Source organism: Phodopus roborovskii, unplaced genomic scaffold (genome assembly GCF_943737965.1).
Source record: "Phodopus roborovskii unplaced genomic scaffold, PHOROB, whole genome shotgun sequence".
Taxonomy (NCBI): Eukaryota; Metazoa; Chordata; class Mammalia; order Rodentia; family Cricetidae; genus Phodopus; species Phodopus roborovskii.
The window spans coordinates 32,440,762-32,457,414 of NW_026126540.1; positions in this window are offsets into that span (position 1 = coordinate 32,440,762).

Consider the following 16,653-nt stretch of genomic DNA (forward strand, 5'->3'; position numbering starts at 1 on the left):
ATATGGGACATCATGAAAAGTATAGAGAAATTCCAATGTGATTTTTAATAACCCAAATAGTTATTTTATCAGAAAATCTGTTGGCGGGGGCATTCCTATTTGAAAGAAAATGCTATTTCATTATTAACCAAGTTAATGGACATCATTTTCCAAAGCAGCTGTGTTTCTGGTAAGTACTGAACAAACATGTGATTTTCTGTGTCACTTGATTTATTTTTCAAGCACTGTAACTTGGGATGGATGGTTAGAAACAATAATATTTTGGGGTTTCTACTTAACCCTTTCAGGACTGAGCTGTGCTGTGATATTTGCCAGCATTCAGTACTGTGTTGGTCCCAATGTAGGTTTATGTAAAAGCTCAATGAGCTTATTTCTTGTACCGTACACCATGCTCTACACATTCAGTCCTCAATGGGTTACTTTACAAACTATGTGCCTGGAAGGGTTATTAGCAATAAGATAGAAAATTGAGCAAGTTTATACCATAATTTTGTAGAAAAAAAAATAGTCTACTCAATTTAATATTTCATCCATGAAAAACCTGCAATACAGGCAGTCTCTAGGAATAAATAAAAAGAAAATGTAAACCATTGTATAAAAAAAAGAGAAGAAGAAGTATAGAAGAAGGTGAAGAAGCCTACCTTAAAGGTGCAGAAAACATATTCAACAAAAATCATGGAAGAAAACTTTCACAATCTAAAGAATGACATGCCAATGAAAGTACAAGTAGAGAACACCAAATAGAGTGGACCACAAAAAAGCCCCCTAGCCACATAATAATCAAAACACCAAACATACAGAATAAAGAAAGACTATTAAGAACAACAAAGGAAAAAGACCAAGTAACATATAAAGGCAAACCTACTAGAATGACACCTGACTTCTCCATGGAAACTCTTGGATAGATATTTCAGCAACACTAAGAGACCATGGATGCCAGCCTAGACTACTATACCCAGGAAAGCTTTCAATCACTACAGATGAAGAAACCAAGATATTCCATGACAAAACCAGATTAAATCAATAAATATCAACTAATCCCACCATACAGGAAGTTCTGGAAGGAAAACTCCAACCTAATGAAGTTAACTACACCCCCCCCCCAAAAAAACCAAAAAACAAAACATAGCCAATAGATAATCCCTCTTTATTGAGAGCCAAAAAGAAGGGAAATCCACACACATTACCACCACCACAAATCCAAAACAAATAAGAATTAATATTCAATGGTCATTAACATCCTTCAATATTATTGGTCTTAACTTGCCTATAAAAAGACACAGGGTAGCAGAATGGATACAAAGACACAATCCATCCTTTTGCTGCAAACAAGAAACATACCTCAACTTCAAAGACAGACATTATGTCAGAGTTAAGGGTTGGGAAAAGATTTTTCAATCAAATGGACCCAAGAAGCAAGTTGGTATAACAATCTTAATATGTAACAAATTAGAATTTAAACTGAAATCAACCAAAAGAGATGAAGAAGATCATTTCTTATTCATCACAGGAGAAATCCATCATGACGAAGTCTCAATTCTGAACATCTATATTCCAAATACAAAGGCACCCACATTCGTAAAAGAAACATTACTAAAACTCAAATCTCACATAAAACCTCACACACTTATAGTGGGAAATTTCAACACCCTACTCTCAACACTAGATAGGACCACCAGACAGAAACTTAACAGAGAAACAAAGGAACTAACAGAAGTTATGTCCCAATTGGGTTAAAGAGACCTCTGCAGAACATTCCATCCAAACACAAACGAATATGCCTTCATCTCAGCTCCACATGGAACCTTCTCTAAAATCAACCACATACTCAGCAATATAGCAAAAGCCTCAATAGGTACAAAAAAATTGGAATAACCCCCCTGTATCTTATTAGACCACCATGCTTTAAAGTTAGAATTCAATAACAACACAAATTGCAGAAACCCTACAAACTCATGGAAATCAAATAATGCGCAATTGCACCATTCCTGGGTCAAGAAAGAAATAAAGAAAGAAATTAAGACTTCCTAGAATACAATGAGAATAAGAACACAACATACAAAAACTTATGGGACACTTTGAAAGCAGTGCTAAGAGGAAAGTTCATAGCACTAAGTGCCCACATGAAGAAACTGGAGAATAGTAACATTAGAGAAGTAATAGCACAACTGAAAGCCGTAGAACAAAAAGAAGCAAAATCACCCTGGAGGAGTAGACAACAGGAAATAATCAAACTGAGAGCTGAAATCAATAAAATAGAAACTAGAAAAACAATACAAAGAATCAAAACAACCAAGAGTTGATTCTTAAAGAAAATCAACAAAATAGACAAACCTTTATCCAAACTAACCAAAAAGCAGAGAGAGAACACGTAAACTAACAAAATTAGAAATTAAAAGGGGGACATAACGATGGATACTGAGGGTATCCAGAGAATCTTCAAGCCATACTTTGAAAACCTGTACTCCACAAAATTTGAAAATTTAACAGAAATGGACAAATTTCTGGATAGATATCACTTACCAAAATTAAATCAAGAACAAATAAGCAATTTAAATAGATCTAAAACCCCTAATGAAATAGAAGCAGTCATCAAAAGTCTCCCAACCAAAAAAAGCCCAGGGCCAGATGGTCTCTGTGCAGAATTCTACCAGAAATTCAAAGAAGCGCTAATACCAATACTCCTCAAAGTGTTCTACACAATAAAAGCAGAAGGGTCTTTGTCAAACTCTTTTTTACCAGGCTACAATTATCTTGACACCCAAGCCACATAAAGACACAACTAAGAAAGAGCATACAGGCCAATATCCCTCATGAACACTGATGCAAAAATACTCAATAAAATACTGGAAAATCAAATCCAAGAATATGTCAGAGAAATCATCAACCATTACCAAGTAGATGTCATTCTAGGGATGTAGGGATGGTTCAACATACAAAAATCCATCAACGTACCCCACCATATAAACAAACTGAAAAACAAAAATGACATGGTCATCTCACTAGATGCTAAAAAAGCCTTTGACAAAAATCCAACACCCCTTCTTGATAAAGGTCTTGGAGAGATCAGGAATAACAGGAACATACCTAAACATAATAAAAGCAATATACAGCAAACCAACATCAAACTAAATAGAGAGAAACTCAATGTGATTCCTCTAAAATCAGGAACAAGACAAGGCTGTCCACTCTCTCCGTATCTCTTCAATATTGTACTTGAAGTTCTAACTAGAGCAATAAGAAAACAAAAGGAGATCAGGGGGATATAAATTGGAAAGGAAAAAGTCAAATGTTCACTCTTTCCAGATGATATGATAGTTTACATAAGTGACCTGAAAAACTCTACCAGGGAACTTTTAGGGCTGATAAACACCTTGAGCAAAGTGGCATGATACAAGATTAACTCAAACAAATCAGTAGCCCTGCTATATACAGATGATAAAGGGGTTGAGAAAGAAATCAGAGAAACATCACCCTTTACAATAGCCACAAACAACATAAAATATCTTGGGGTAATAGTAAGCAAACAAATGAAAGACCTCTATAATAAGAACTTTGAGTCTTTAAAGAAAGAAATTAAAGAAAATAACAGAAAATGGAAAGATCTCCCATGCTCTTGGATAGGTAGGATCAACATAGTAAAACTGCCAATCTTGCCAAAAGCAATCTACACATTCAATGCAATCCCCATCAAAATCCCAGCACATTTCTTCACAGACCTTGAAAGGACAATACTCAACTTTATATGGAAAACAAAAGACCCAGGATAGCCAAAACAACCCTGTTCAATAAAGGAACTTTTGGAGGCATCACAATCCCTGACTTCAAGCTCTATTATAGAGCTATAGTCCTGAAAACAGCTTGGTATTGGCACAAAAATAGACAGGAAAACCAATGGAATAGAATTGAAAACCCTGATATTAACCCACACACCTATGCACACCTGACTTTTAATAAAAAAAAAAAAAAAAAAAAAAAAAAAAAAAGCTAAAAGTATACAATGGAAAAAAGAAAGCATCTTCAACAAATGGTGCTGGCATAACTGGATGCTGGGGTGTAGAAGACTGTAGATAGATCCATATCTATCACCATGCACAAAATTTAAGTCAAAATGGATCAAAGACCTCAACATAAATCCAGCCACACTGAACCTCTTAAAAGAGAAAGTGGGAGGTACCCTTGAAAAAATTGATACAGGAACTGCTTCCTGAACATAATAACTCCAGTAGCACAGACACTGAGATTAACAATTAATAAATGGGACCTCCTGAAACTGAAAATCTTCTATAAGGCAAAAGACAGTCAACAAGACAAAATGGTAGCACACAGAATGGGAAAAGATCTTCACCAACCCCACATCTGACAGAGGGCTGATTTCCAAAATATATAAAGAACTCAAGAAGCTTGTTACCAAAACATCAAATAATCCAATTTAAAAGTGGGGTACAGTGAATTCTTAATAGAGGAATCTAAAATGGCTGAAAGACACTTAAGAAAGTGCTATCAGGGAAATGCAAATCAAAACAACTCTGAGAGATCATCTTACTCCAGTCAGAACTAAAATCAAAGCCACCAATGACAGTTTATGCTGAAGAGGATGTGGAGAAAGGGGTACACTCCTCCATTGCTGGTGGGAGTGCAAACTTGCACAGCCACTTTGGAAATCAGTATGGGGGTTCCTCAGGAAAATAAGAATCAGTCTACCACAAGACCCAGCAATTCCATTCTTAGGCATATACCCAAAAGATACACATTCAAACAAGAACATCTGTCCAACTATTTTCATGGCAGCATTGTTTGTAATAGCCAGAACCTGGTAACAACATAAATGCCCCTCAACTGAAGAATGGATGGAGAAAATGTGGTACATTTCCAATGGAATCTTGAAATTCACCAGCAAATGGATGGAATTAGAAGAAACCATCCTGAGTGAGGTAACCCAGTCACAAAAAGACAAACATGATATGACTCACTCACATATGGATTTTAGACATAGAGCAAAGGATTACCAATCTACAATCCACAGTGCCAGAAAAGCTAGGAAATAAGGAGGACCCTAAGAGAGACATACATGGTCCCCAGGTGAAGGGGAAAGGGACAAGATTTCCTGAGCAAATTGGGAGCCTGGGGGGGGGGTGGTAGTGAGAGGGAGTTAGGAGAAAAAAAAGGAATAAAGGAGGGGAGAGGAGGACATGAGGGGTCAGAAAGATTGAGTCAGGGAAAGAATAGAGGAGAGCAAGAAAAGAGATACCACAATAGAGGGAGCTATTATAGGTTTAATGAGAAATCTGGCACTAGAGAAATGTCCAGAAATCTACAAGGATGACACCCAACTAACAATTTAAGCAATAGTGGAGAGGCTACCTTAAATGCCCTTCCCCGATAATGAGATGATGACTACCTTATATATCATCCTAGAGCCTTCATCCAGTAGCTGATGAAAGCAGAAGTAGACACCCACAGCTAAACACTGAACCAAACTCCTAGAATCTAGTTGCAGAGAAGGAGGAGTGATGAGCAAAGGGATCAAGACCAGGCTGGAGAAATCCACAGAAACAGCTGACTTAAACAAGGGGGAGCTCATGGACCCCAGTCTGATAGCTGGGAAACTAACATAGGGCCAATCCATACCCCCTGAATGTGGGTGTCAGTTAGGAGGACTGGGCAGTCCATGGGGCCTCTGGTAGTGAATCAGTATTTATCCCTATTCAAATGGACTTTGGGAGTCCATTCCACATAGAGGAATGCTCTTTCAGCCTAGACACATGGGGTAGGACCTAGGCCCTGCTCCAAATGATCTGACAGACTTTGAAGATCCCCTCCCTGGGGAGCAGAAAGGGGATGGGATGGGGGTTGGGGCTGACAGGAGGAGGGGAGGGAGTGGGAACTGGAATTGACATGTAAAACAAGCTTGTTTCACATTTAAATTTTTTAAAAAAGAAAAAAAATATATGTACATGTACATTTGTGTGTAGGTTTGTGGGCAAGTGTGCAGGAGCCAGAGATGGGTAGAAGAGTGAGTTAAAGAAGCTGTTAGCTGCCTGGCTTGGTGCTGCCAACCCAACTCCAGTCCTAGAAGGGAGCAGCCAGTGCTCTGAATCCCGGAGCCACTTCTCCAGGCCCCTTTGTTTTTGTTTTTGAGACAAGAGTTTCACTGTGTATTTCACTCTTGCTGTGAAGGCAGCATCCTGACCATCCTGACCGAGTGTTGAGATCTTCCACAGTTGTGGAGAGCAGGCTCTGTGCACTGGCGCTGTGCTCCCTTGCAGACCTGAAACTGCAGGGTGAACAAACCTCCAGCTATGGCCCTTCCTGTGTGACACAGAACCAAGTCACTAAGCACGGTGTCCTGTGAGGTGGCAGCAGCCTTCTGCAACTGTTGGCATCTATTATTATTAAATGCTTGTATTGATCCAATTGCAGATTGACTTAGTGACAAGAGAACTATTCTGTACTGATGTTCACAGTCGTATCTGATGGCTGTAGAGTTGTCTTTCCTGATCTGGGCGATGACCTTAGAAAACTACAGTCAGAATAAAAACAAATATTAAAAAGCACTTAAGAGCAGGCAGAGGCATTCAGTGCCCAAACAAACAGGAGTCTGTCTGTCTGGCATCACCAGAAGGCAGGAGGTGGATGGTGCTGGCGATGGCTGGCAACTCAGCAGGATGAGAGCCAACAGCTCTGTGCAGCTCCTAGCCTTTGACAGAAGGCCAACATTGGTGCAGCCAAGGCCACCTTCTGCCCCCACTCCGGGCAAGAAAAGGAGGGAGCACCTGCCCTTCTAGCCTGCCACAGAAACCTTTAGAGGCTTCTGTTTTCTTTTCACAGGTCAGACTGGCCTATAGGCAAGCAGGAGAGCAGGGAAGGGTATGCAAGTCCCCAGCTTTGTACAGGGGTGCATGTAAACAAGTCAGGGCCGGATGCTGAGCCAGCAGGAAGAAAACAAAGGCTCTTCTTGCCACTGGGGCTTGCTCCAGTATAATAGCAGTGCTTAAGTGTGTGCTGTGCACTGGGTACCCTGCTAAGCTCGGCTGTTCAGGTGTTCCCAAAATGAAGCATTTGCTTAGATGAGCTCGCTAACCAGCTTTTTCAGTGTTAAGGAATCATGGGAACTTTTCCGCTGGTTGTGGGTATGTCCATATAAGATGTCTAAGGACATTTTAAACTCTATAGTTCTCTAGTTCCATATAAATAATTATGAGTGAAACTTCTCTGCCTCCCCTATTCAATGCCATCGTCAGCAATACAGTGTATTTTCCTGGCAATGGAAGTGACCTTTGGGTTGTTGATATGAGGGAGGCAATTGGAATATGGCCTGTGAATTTTATTTTTAAAGGCTGTTACTGTCACAAGCATAAGAAACAAGGGCAAGGTGTGGGGGCGTGGCCACAGTGGTGGAGTACTAGCATGCACAAGTCCCTGGGCCCTTATCCTCAGCACCAAAACATAAAAGGGGAAATTAAAGGAAAAATCCATAGCTTTTCACTGGATGGCTTTTCTTTTAAAAAGAGGCTTATTTATTTAGTTTCTTGGTTACATATTTATTTATTATGCATATGCTTGTGTGCCCATGTGAATTTATATATACTAAGTGCATGAAGATGCCCATGGAGCCAGAGGGCATCGGATCCCTTTGGAAGTGGAGTGAGCCACCCAGACAGAAGTGCAGGGGACCAACCGTGGGTCCTTGGAAGTATCACAGGCACTTGACTGCTGAGTCACATCTCCAGTCTCATTTTGCAATCATGTTTTGTTCCTATCATCTTGGCCTTTCATCTCGGGATTCTCTAGAAGCCTGGGAACCACATAGCCCGTTACTTTCATGCTTCTGGACATAATTAACATTCACTAATGAGATGGAACCTGCTTCCTGTGTGGAAACATAGGGGAAGGGAAGCAACCTGTGTCCCCACCCTGCCTCTGGCAGGAGAATTTACAGCATTCTACAGCAGCCCCTCCCGCCCCTTGTCTGCTATAGGGCAGATGGGTACTTGGGTGGCAGTTCCTGAGCACAGGTGTGGGAGGGAGAGCATCTAAAGGCAAGCAGCAGCCCCCCAACTCTCACCACTCTCGTCCTCCTAATAGCTTTGTAAGCCCTGGCGCCTTCTACACCACTTCTCTGCCAAGAGCAGTTGTTTTTATTTTTTCTCTGCCAGATATCGCCTGATTGTGCATCAGTCAAACCAAACAGGAGGACTGGAGACATGGCTTAGTGGTTTAAGTGCACTCTAGAACTCCACGTAAAAAGCCAGGTATGGGGTTGACCACCTGTAATCCCAGGACCTGGGAAGATGGAGACTGGAGGATGCCTGGTGCTGGACTGGTGAGCTCCAGGCTCAGTGAGAGACACTGAAGAGTAAGATTGAGAGTGATCGAGGAAGATACCTCATGTTGACCTCTGGCCTTCACATGAGCATGCAACATGTGCACATGCAACATGTGCACCCACACACATGCATTTTCTCTCTCTCTCTCACACACACACACATCCAACAAGAAAACTAAACAGGAGAATCTCAACCATCCTTATTTATAGTCAGTATAATTATATGCATTCAGAAACCAAGTACATGTACAGTCAGGCATTAGAAATGCCAGAATATTCAGCAGGCTGCTGGATATAAGATTAATACATTGAGAAAAGCCAATGAGCAAGTCATGAATATGAATACCATCCATGATTCTGCTCTCTCACCTCCAAATCTAATGAGGTACTTAATCCAGTTGAATGTGTGTGTGTGTGTGTGTGTGTGTGTGTGTGTGTGTGTGTGTATTACAAAATGCAGCAACATCCCCCTACCATCTCCCTAAGCCAGGCACTGTCATCTCTAATCTATGCTAGAAACTTTCTAACTGGACTTTCTGAATGCATTTCTACCACATGCATCCCTCAAAGAATAGCCGAAATTCTTTCTAAGCCATTCGCCTACTTTAAAGGCTTCTTATTGCTCTTGAGAAGAATTCTCAGCTCCTTAGGTCCATGAGGCCCTTCACTGCCTGCCTGTGCCTACCTTCCCATCCTTCTTGTTATCCTACACTTGCTACTTGAGAACTCCCGCCATCCTGGGTGTATTCACATTCTTAAATGACCGTTCCAGGGCACTGTCTCTACCTGGAGCATCCTCTCCTTTACCTCCCCTGCCTCTTCAGTTCTTTCCCTTTTTTTAAATGATTTTTTTTTCATGAGTGTTTTGTCTGTCAACATGTATGTGCACCCACCATGTGCGTGTTTGGCACCTGAGGAGGCCAGAAGAGGGTATCATATTCCTTGGAACTAGGGCTATACATGCTAGAACTACAGATGTTGTGAGCTGCTGTGTGGGCGATGAAGAGTGAACCTGAGTCCCATGTAAGAGCAGTAGTGCTCTTAACCTCAGGTCCATCTCTCCAGCCTCTTCCTCTTTAACTTACCATCCACTCTTAAGCTTGAGGTTGGCCCTTGTTTCCTTCAACTTCCCAAGCTATGTGAGAAGCTGTGCTGGGTGCACTTTCTGCTTTCTGCCTCCTATAACGTGGATAAATAAGAATCTGGGAAACGATAGGCTGATGGATATTATTCAAGGAGAAATCACTTACACCAGAAACAGATGACCACCCACAGGTGCCCATTCCAAGGATGCCTCCCGATGCTCTCTGTCTCTGATCAGGAAATAAGAGAGCAGCTGGGGTCGGAGACCCCAGACCTAGTCCCCCTTGGTGTGGCCCCCACCTGTCCCCAAGCCCTAATGGGCGTGGTCAGTGCAACAGGTTCAGTGGGGTGGATATCTCACTACAGCTTCCTCTGCCTCCTTGTGCACTGAACACACTTTATGGAATTGCCTGTTAATCTTCATTCACCACCAGCCAGCTGTATGCTCCACAAAGTCCACAAAGGCCGAGAGCACCTCGTTGTGTTTTTTAGTGCTCAGACCTGGTGGGTGCTTATTAAATATGTATGAATAATAATTCCCTTCTATGCCTTTCTCAGATAGTAGCTTCAAAATAGGGCTTGGGAAAAAGATATAGGCTGTGCTCTAACAGCCAAGGGTCTACCCATGGGTCCCTGCCATACAAGAGCCACCATAGAGGAGTCCAGTTCAACTACATCACCAACAACTACAGACTTGCTATCCTAACTTCAGAGCAGAGAGCGTTTAGGAGGCCTGGGCTTACAGGAAAAGAATAGGGACCCCAAGAATAACAACACAGATCTGCCCGAATGTGTCATGAACATGGGATGACTCAGATGTTCCTGAGAGGTGACACAGTGTCTCTCTACTTCCCCAGTAACTCGCATGAGTGGGGTAGCTTATTATCCTTCGTTGTTGATGAGCCATACCCTTTTTTTTTTATGAATTTTAAAATTAGTTCTTTGAGAATTTTGTACAATGTTTTTTGATAATATCACTACCTCCCCTACTGCTCCAGAATCACCTCTACTCCCCTACCCATCTAGGTTTGTGTCCTTATTTAAAAGAAATCAGGCACAATCGGCACTGACTATATTCTTTTGGGTGTGTGGCCTTCCATTTGAGTGTGGTTAGCCCACCAGGAGCCACACCCTAAGGAAAGCCAACTCTTTCTCTCTCTCCCTCCCCCCCTTCTCCTAGCAGCTATCAATCACCAATATCTCCATATCCAGGGTGGGAGTTTGTGTTCACTTCCCCTCTCCATGCTGGCCTGGCTTGTGCTTATACAGGTCTTGTGAATACTATCTCAAATGCTATAAATTTCTATGTGTAAGAGGGTTGTGCTTTTAGTCAAAGCCAGCTTCCAACTCAATGTTACTGTTTCCAAACATGACACAAAAACAGGAGGGGTGTTTATGCGAAAGATTTTATAGTTTGTTGTGAGTCTATGCAATAAATGGGTCATCTTACCCATATTCATTTAACAAGGTCTTTCAAGTCATCCTGTGTGTCAACACCATTTTAAGAACTGAGAAAACACTAAGCAAAAGCAGAGCAAATAGGAACAAGAGTCATTTCTCTACAGTTGTTTTTATTCTTGGTTTTCCATGTTGGCATACATATGGCTTCATCATCTTTAAAAACACATTTATTTGTTAGGGTGGGAGAATTAGTTGCATATCCGTTCTGTTGATGGGTATTTGGATGGATTTCAATTTCCTAATGTCTCAAGCAATTTTTTGGTCAAGCCATTTGTTTGTGTACATACACGTGTTTATCCAGCTGTCACCTCCTGTTAGGAAAGCTATTCAGGTGAAAGGTTCTGCACTTTTTCATCTGGACGGGTACAAGCTAATCCCTTGCTCCTGTCTCTTGGGCTTCAGCAAGTTGTTGAACTCCTGGCCACACTGGAGAGGGTTGTCTCCCTTTTCCCTCAATCAAAATGAACCTTCCAGCCAGGTGTGGAGGTGCACACCTGGAATCTCAGTATTGAAAGGCCGAGATAGGAGGATTAGCTGGAATTCAAGGTCAGCTTGTTCTGGGGTAGTGACTTTCAGGATAGCCTGAGATACAAAGTGAGACCAGTTGAGTGGTGGTGGTGCACACCTTTAATCACAGCACGCTGGAAGCAGAGGCAGGCAGATCTCAGTGAGTTCGAGGCCAGCCTGATCTACAGAGCTAGTTCCAGGACAGTCAATGCTACACAGAGAAACCCTGTCTAGAAAAACCAACCAACAAATAAATAAATATAAATAAAAATGTCCAAACAAACCAACCTGTTGATCATCTTGGGTCACTAAGGTTGCCTTTGACATTTACATATCTCTGATTGCTGCTGCTGGAGGTCTTTTCATATGCTTATTTACATCATTTTCTCTTTTTTTCCCCTCGGTTGCTTCTTCTTCCTTATCATTCTATAGGAATACCTAAGTTGGTGTATCAGGTGTTTGAGTACAGGATAATGTAGACTACAGCCAGGATTTCATCTTCTTAGGTTCCCCCATGACAGCGCCCCCTATCAACAGGAAGTATTTTGGAAAGAACAACACCCAAATTCCCAAATAGTGTTTAAAAATGTTTGTTTTCATTTAAATGGGATTGGTTATAAATGGTTAATGACCACAACCAATATTTTTAAAGGTAAAAAGGGAATTATGGTATAGATATGAATTATGGTATAGAATGAATACTTTGTTTTGGAATGGATTTTCATTTATTGATACAAGTTTAAGGTCAATTTTGTGATGTGTATATTTCTCCTCGTTTAGGTATTTTGTTTATATAGCTTATTTAAAAATATAATGTATAATTTGGTACAGATTATAGATAATTACCTATGGTAGTCAAAGCTTAGAGTTAGGTTTTCAAGATACACAGAGATGTGTTTGAGATCGATAGAAATTCGTCAAACCTTTCAAAGACCTACAGAATATGACATTTAAAATGGTTTAGGGTTTTTCTTGACAGTGAGACATAACTGTTCCTGGCAACACCACTGCATCAAAAAGGAAGATGGACATTGAAGAAAGGAGTAATGAAGTTTGCTCCCAATACGGCAAGACTAGCCATTTGGACAAGATACTGCTCTTGTCTGGACTGTTTGACTTTATGCTGTATAAACTGGACATGCAGGACCCACAGAAAAGTGACTGCTGAAACAAGATAGACAGTACTATAGGGTTCCTGCTTCATGGAAGAGTCTGCCAGACATTCTGCAGGACACAGAAAAATTACTGACAAACTGCCAATACAGGTAGACAGTTTGAAATTTCCTGCTTTACTGAGGAGTCTGCCAGACACACTATGGCCTATGGGCTGAAGATGGAAGATTACAGAAGAACTTCAGGTGACTGACAAGGCAAGATATCTCTGTCATTTCTAGAGTTTATATACTATCCTCCTGGGTTTTTGAAGGAGTTAAAGACAGATAGTTATGGTTATAGTTTTCCTTAGTTAAGCTTAAAGATAAGTTACATATAGGTATTTAGACTCACAAAGATAAAATGGATGATGGGATATTTTCTTAAATCTTGGTAAATGTTAATGGACTAAATATTAACTGTAATTGTTACATGATAACTGTTGTGTGATATATTTTGCTATGCTAAGGTTAAAAACCTTTTTTTTTTTTTAATTTAGACAGAAAAGAGGAGATGATGGGAGATGTCATTCTGTAAAAATGTTTCTCATACTGGTTAATGAATAAAGCACTGTTGGCCAATAGGAAAGCAAGATAGGTGGGACTAGGAGACAAGGAGGAAAGAGGAAGTAGGGAGGAGGAGTTAAGATGGATAGTCTGGAGAAGGCAGAACTGCCAGCCGCCTCTTGCTGGTAAGACCACATGAAAATCATAGAAATGGGTTAATAATTAAGGCAGAGCTAGCCAATAAGAAACTAGCACCTGGCCAACAGCATTATATCAAATACAGAGTCTCATTGTATTATTTGGGGCTGGTGCGGTGGCGGGACAAGACCGGCGGCGGGTGGAAAAACCTTACTCCTTACAGGATAATGTCAAAAGGGTTTTCTCCCAACCTTGCCCCTTGTTGAATATTTCTTTCTTTCAACATCATGTGTGTATGACTTCTAGGTCTCAGACTTAGGTCATCAGGTTTGGCCTCAAGGGCCTTTCCTCTCTGAGCCTTCTTGCTGGCCTTGCTATGTCTTTGAAGGATTTGACACTTATTTAGAAAGACCTTATCACTTCTGGATTTATTTACTTACTTAGCGTATATTAATGAAGTAATTATATGCAGGAAACTGTTCTATACACTGGTGAAAACTAGATTTTCCTGTATTTCTCTTAGTAAGTCTATCATTGTTGTTGTTCTACAAAGATGCTATTAATTCATTAGGGATTTATTTCCAGGGATGGTATATAAAGGAGAGCTAGCTTCCCCAGAGCCTGGACTTGACTAGAAGACAACCAGTGAATGCAAGCTCCATGGCTGACAGCTGATTTCCATAAATGAATGGTCTTGGGTTTGTTTTTAGCTGCTTTGCTGCTGAGCCTGCACCACGCTGTTTTAATTACCATAAATTTGTAATATACTTGATACCAGGCAGCACAAGATTTCCTTAACTATCCATACCCAATAAATGAATTTTGAGAACCAACCCAAAATGATTTCACACTTCTATTGTCATTTTGACAGAATTATTTGGGACATGGATAACATGGAGGTGACCCATGTTCTCTCTGTAGTTCTGTTTCCATGGAAAGCATCTATGCCATTTGGTTTGGTCTTTTTTTCTTTCTACTCAAGAAGAATACAGTTTTTTTCACATGAATCTTGCATGGATGGTTCTAGACATACTTCAGTTTGAGGATAGAGGGTAGTTCAATCATGGAGGCTCTACCTAGGATGTTTAAGCCTCTGTCTTGATCCTCCAAAAAGTGATATTAATTGCTAGGTGCCCTGATTCCTGGTCAGCTTGATACAAGCTAGGGAAGCTCAACTGAGAGAATGATTCTATCTGATTGGCCTATAAGCAAGTGGAACATTTTCTTGATTAATGATTGATGTGGGAGAGCCCACCTCACTGTGGGTGGTGCCGCCCCTGGGCAGGTTGTCTTGAGTTGGACAAAAAAGTAGGATGAACAAGCCATGGCAAGCAAGCCAGTAAGCATCACTCCTCCATGGTCTCCAGTTCCTACTTTCAATTCCTACCTTGACTTCCCTTCATGGTGGACTATAAACTGTAAGATATAAAGTGGAATAAATCCTTTCCTTTTCAAGTTGCTTTTGATCATGGTATTTATCACAGCAATAGAATCAAGTGAGCATATTATGTAAAAACAGCTTGTGTTGCATTATACTTATTAATTGGACGTTGCTGGCATATAAGAAAACTATTACCTCTTCTGAAATGTTTCTTCTTTTCTGTTTGTTTATTTTGTGCTGGAGCCTCATGAATGCTTTAACTGAGTACACCCCAAAACCATTTTAAATTACTAACTTTCTTTTTCACTTTGAGACAAGGACTCACTTTGTAACTTTGTCTAGCTTGGAACTTGCTATGTAGATCAGGTTGGACTTGAATTTGTAGAAATCACCCCCACTCTGCCTTATAAGTGCTGGAATTTAATTAACTGATTCCTTTCTTGGAAGTGGGTCTCAGTTACTTAGGCTGACCTGGAACTTTTGGCAATCCCCCTGCTTCAGTTCCCTGAGTGCTGAGATAACAGGCATGAGCCACCCCAGCTAGCTGATTCTATTACTTCTTTTCAGTTATTTCTCTTGGCACATGTAGGTAGACGGCTGTACTGAGGAGGAACAGATGAGAGAAGAGGGGAGAGAGAGAGAGAGAGAGAGAGAGAGAGAGAGAGAGAGACCATAAAAGAGGGAACCATTACAGGTTTGAAGAGAAAACTGAACCTAGAACAATGTCCAGAGACCTACATGACTGACCCCAACTAACAATTTGAGCAACAGTGGAAAGGCTACCATAAATGCCCTTCCCTCATAATGAGATCAACGACTAACTTATCCACCATCATGGAGCCCTCATCTAGTAGCTGATGGAAACAGAAGCAGACACCCACAACTAAACACTGAGCCAAACTGGAATCCAGATGTAGAGAGGGAGGACAAGACCAAGCTACAGAGACACATAGACAGCAGACCTGAACAAGGAGGAGCTAATGGATCCCCAGACTGATAGCTGGGAATCCAGCATGGGACTGACTCAGACCTTCTGAACATGGGTCTCAGTTAGAAGGCCTGAACAGTCTAAGGGACCTCTGACAGTGGAACCAGGTTGTATCCCTGGTACACAAAAGGACTTTGGGAGCACATCCCCCATGGAGGGATACTCCCTTAACCTAGAGACAGGAGAGAAGGCCTAGTCCCTACTCCAAATGACTTGACAGATTTAGATTATCCCTCCTGGAAGCCATCACCCTACATGTGGAGTGGGGGGGTGGAATGGGAGGGTAGTAAGGGGGCATGAGAGGGTGGGAGAGAGGAAAAGAGGGAGGGAGGGGAAGAGGGAGGGAGGGGAAGAGGGAGGGAGAGGGAACTGGGATAGATATATACAATAAAAGTAAAAAAAGGAAAAAAAAGGTGTGTGTCATCAAACCTGGCATTTTTTTTTTTAATATTCAGCAAAATGATCAAGTGGAACTGAATTTCACAGGTATCAGCAATTGTCTCCCAGTGTTTTGTTATCCTAAATAAGCAATACATATCTGAAGATCTCATGCATTGTATTAGTGGGTTGCCAGTTGTTTTTTGTTTGTTTGTTTGTTTTTTAACTTGTTCTCTTTATGATGGCTGGACTCTACCCTAGGACCTTGTGCATGCTAGGCAAGAGCTCTACCCCTGAACTTCATCCTCCTGGTTTTTGGAGGTAGGGTTTCACTATGTAACCCAAGGCTGGCCTGAAACTCATTAGCTCCCTGCCACAGCTTCCTGAATTCTGGGATTACAGGTGTGTAATAGTTACTTGCCCTGATGCATCAAGAAAACTCCTCACAAGAGCAATGCAAGGGAGGAAGAGTTTATTTTGGCTTGCACTCTGAGGATAGTCCATCATGGAGCGGGAGGCGTGGTAGCAGGAACTCAGGGCAGCTGGTCACACTGAGTCCACAGAGCCAGGAAGCAGAGAGGTGAAAGCCGGTGCTTGGTTCACGGTCTCTTTTTCATTCGGCTTAGGACCTCAGCCCACAGAATGCTGCCACCCATGTTAAGGTAGTCTGTCCACCCCAATTAACAGAGAAACTCCTCATTACACATTCCCAGAGGTTTGTTTCCATGGT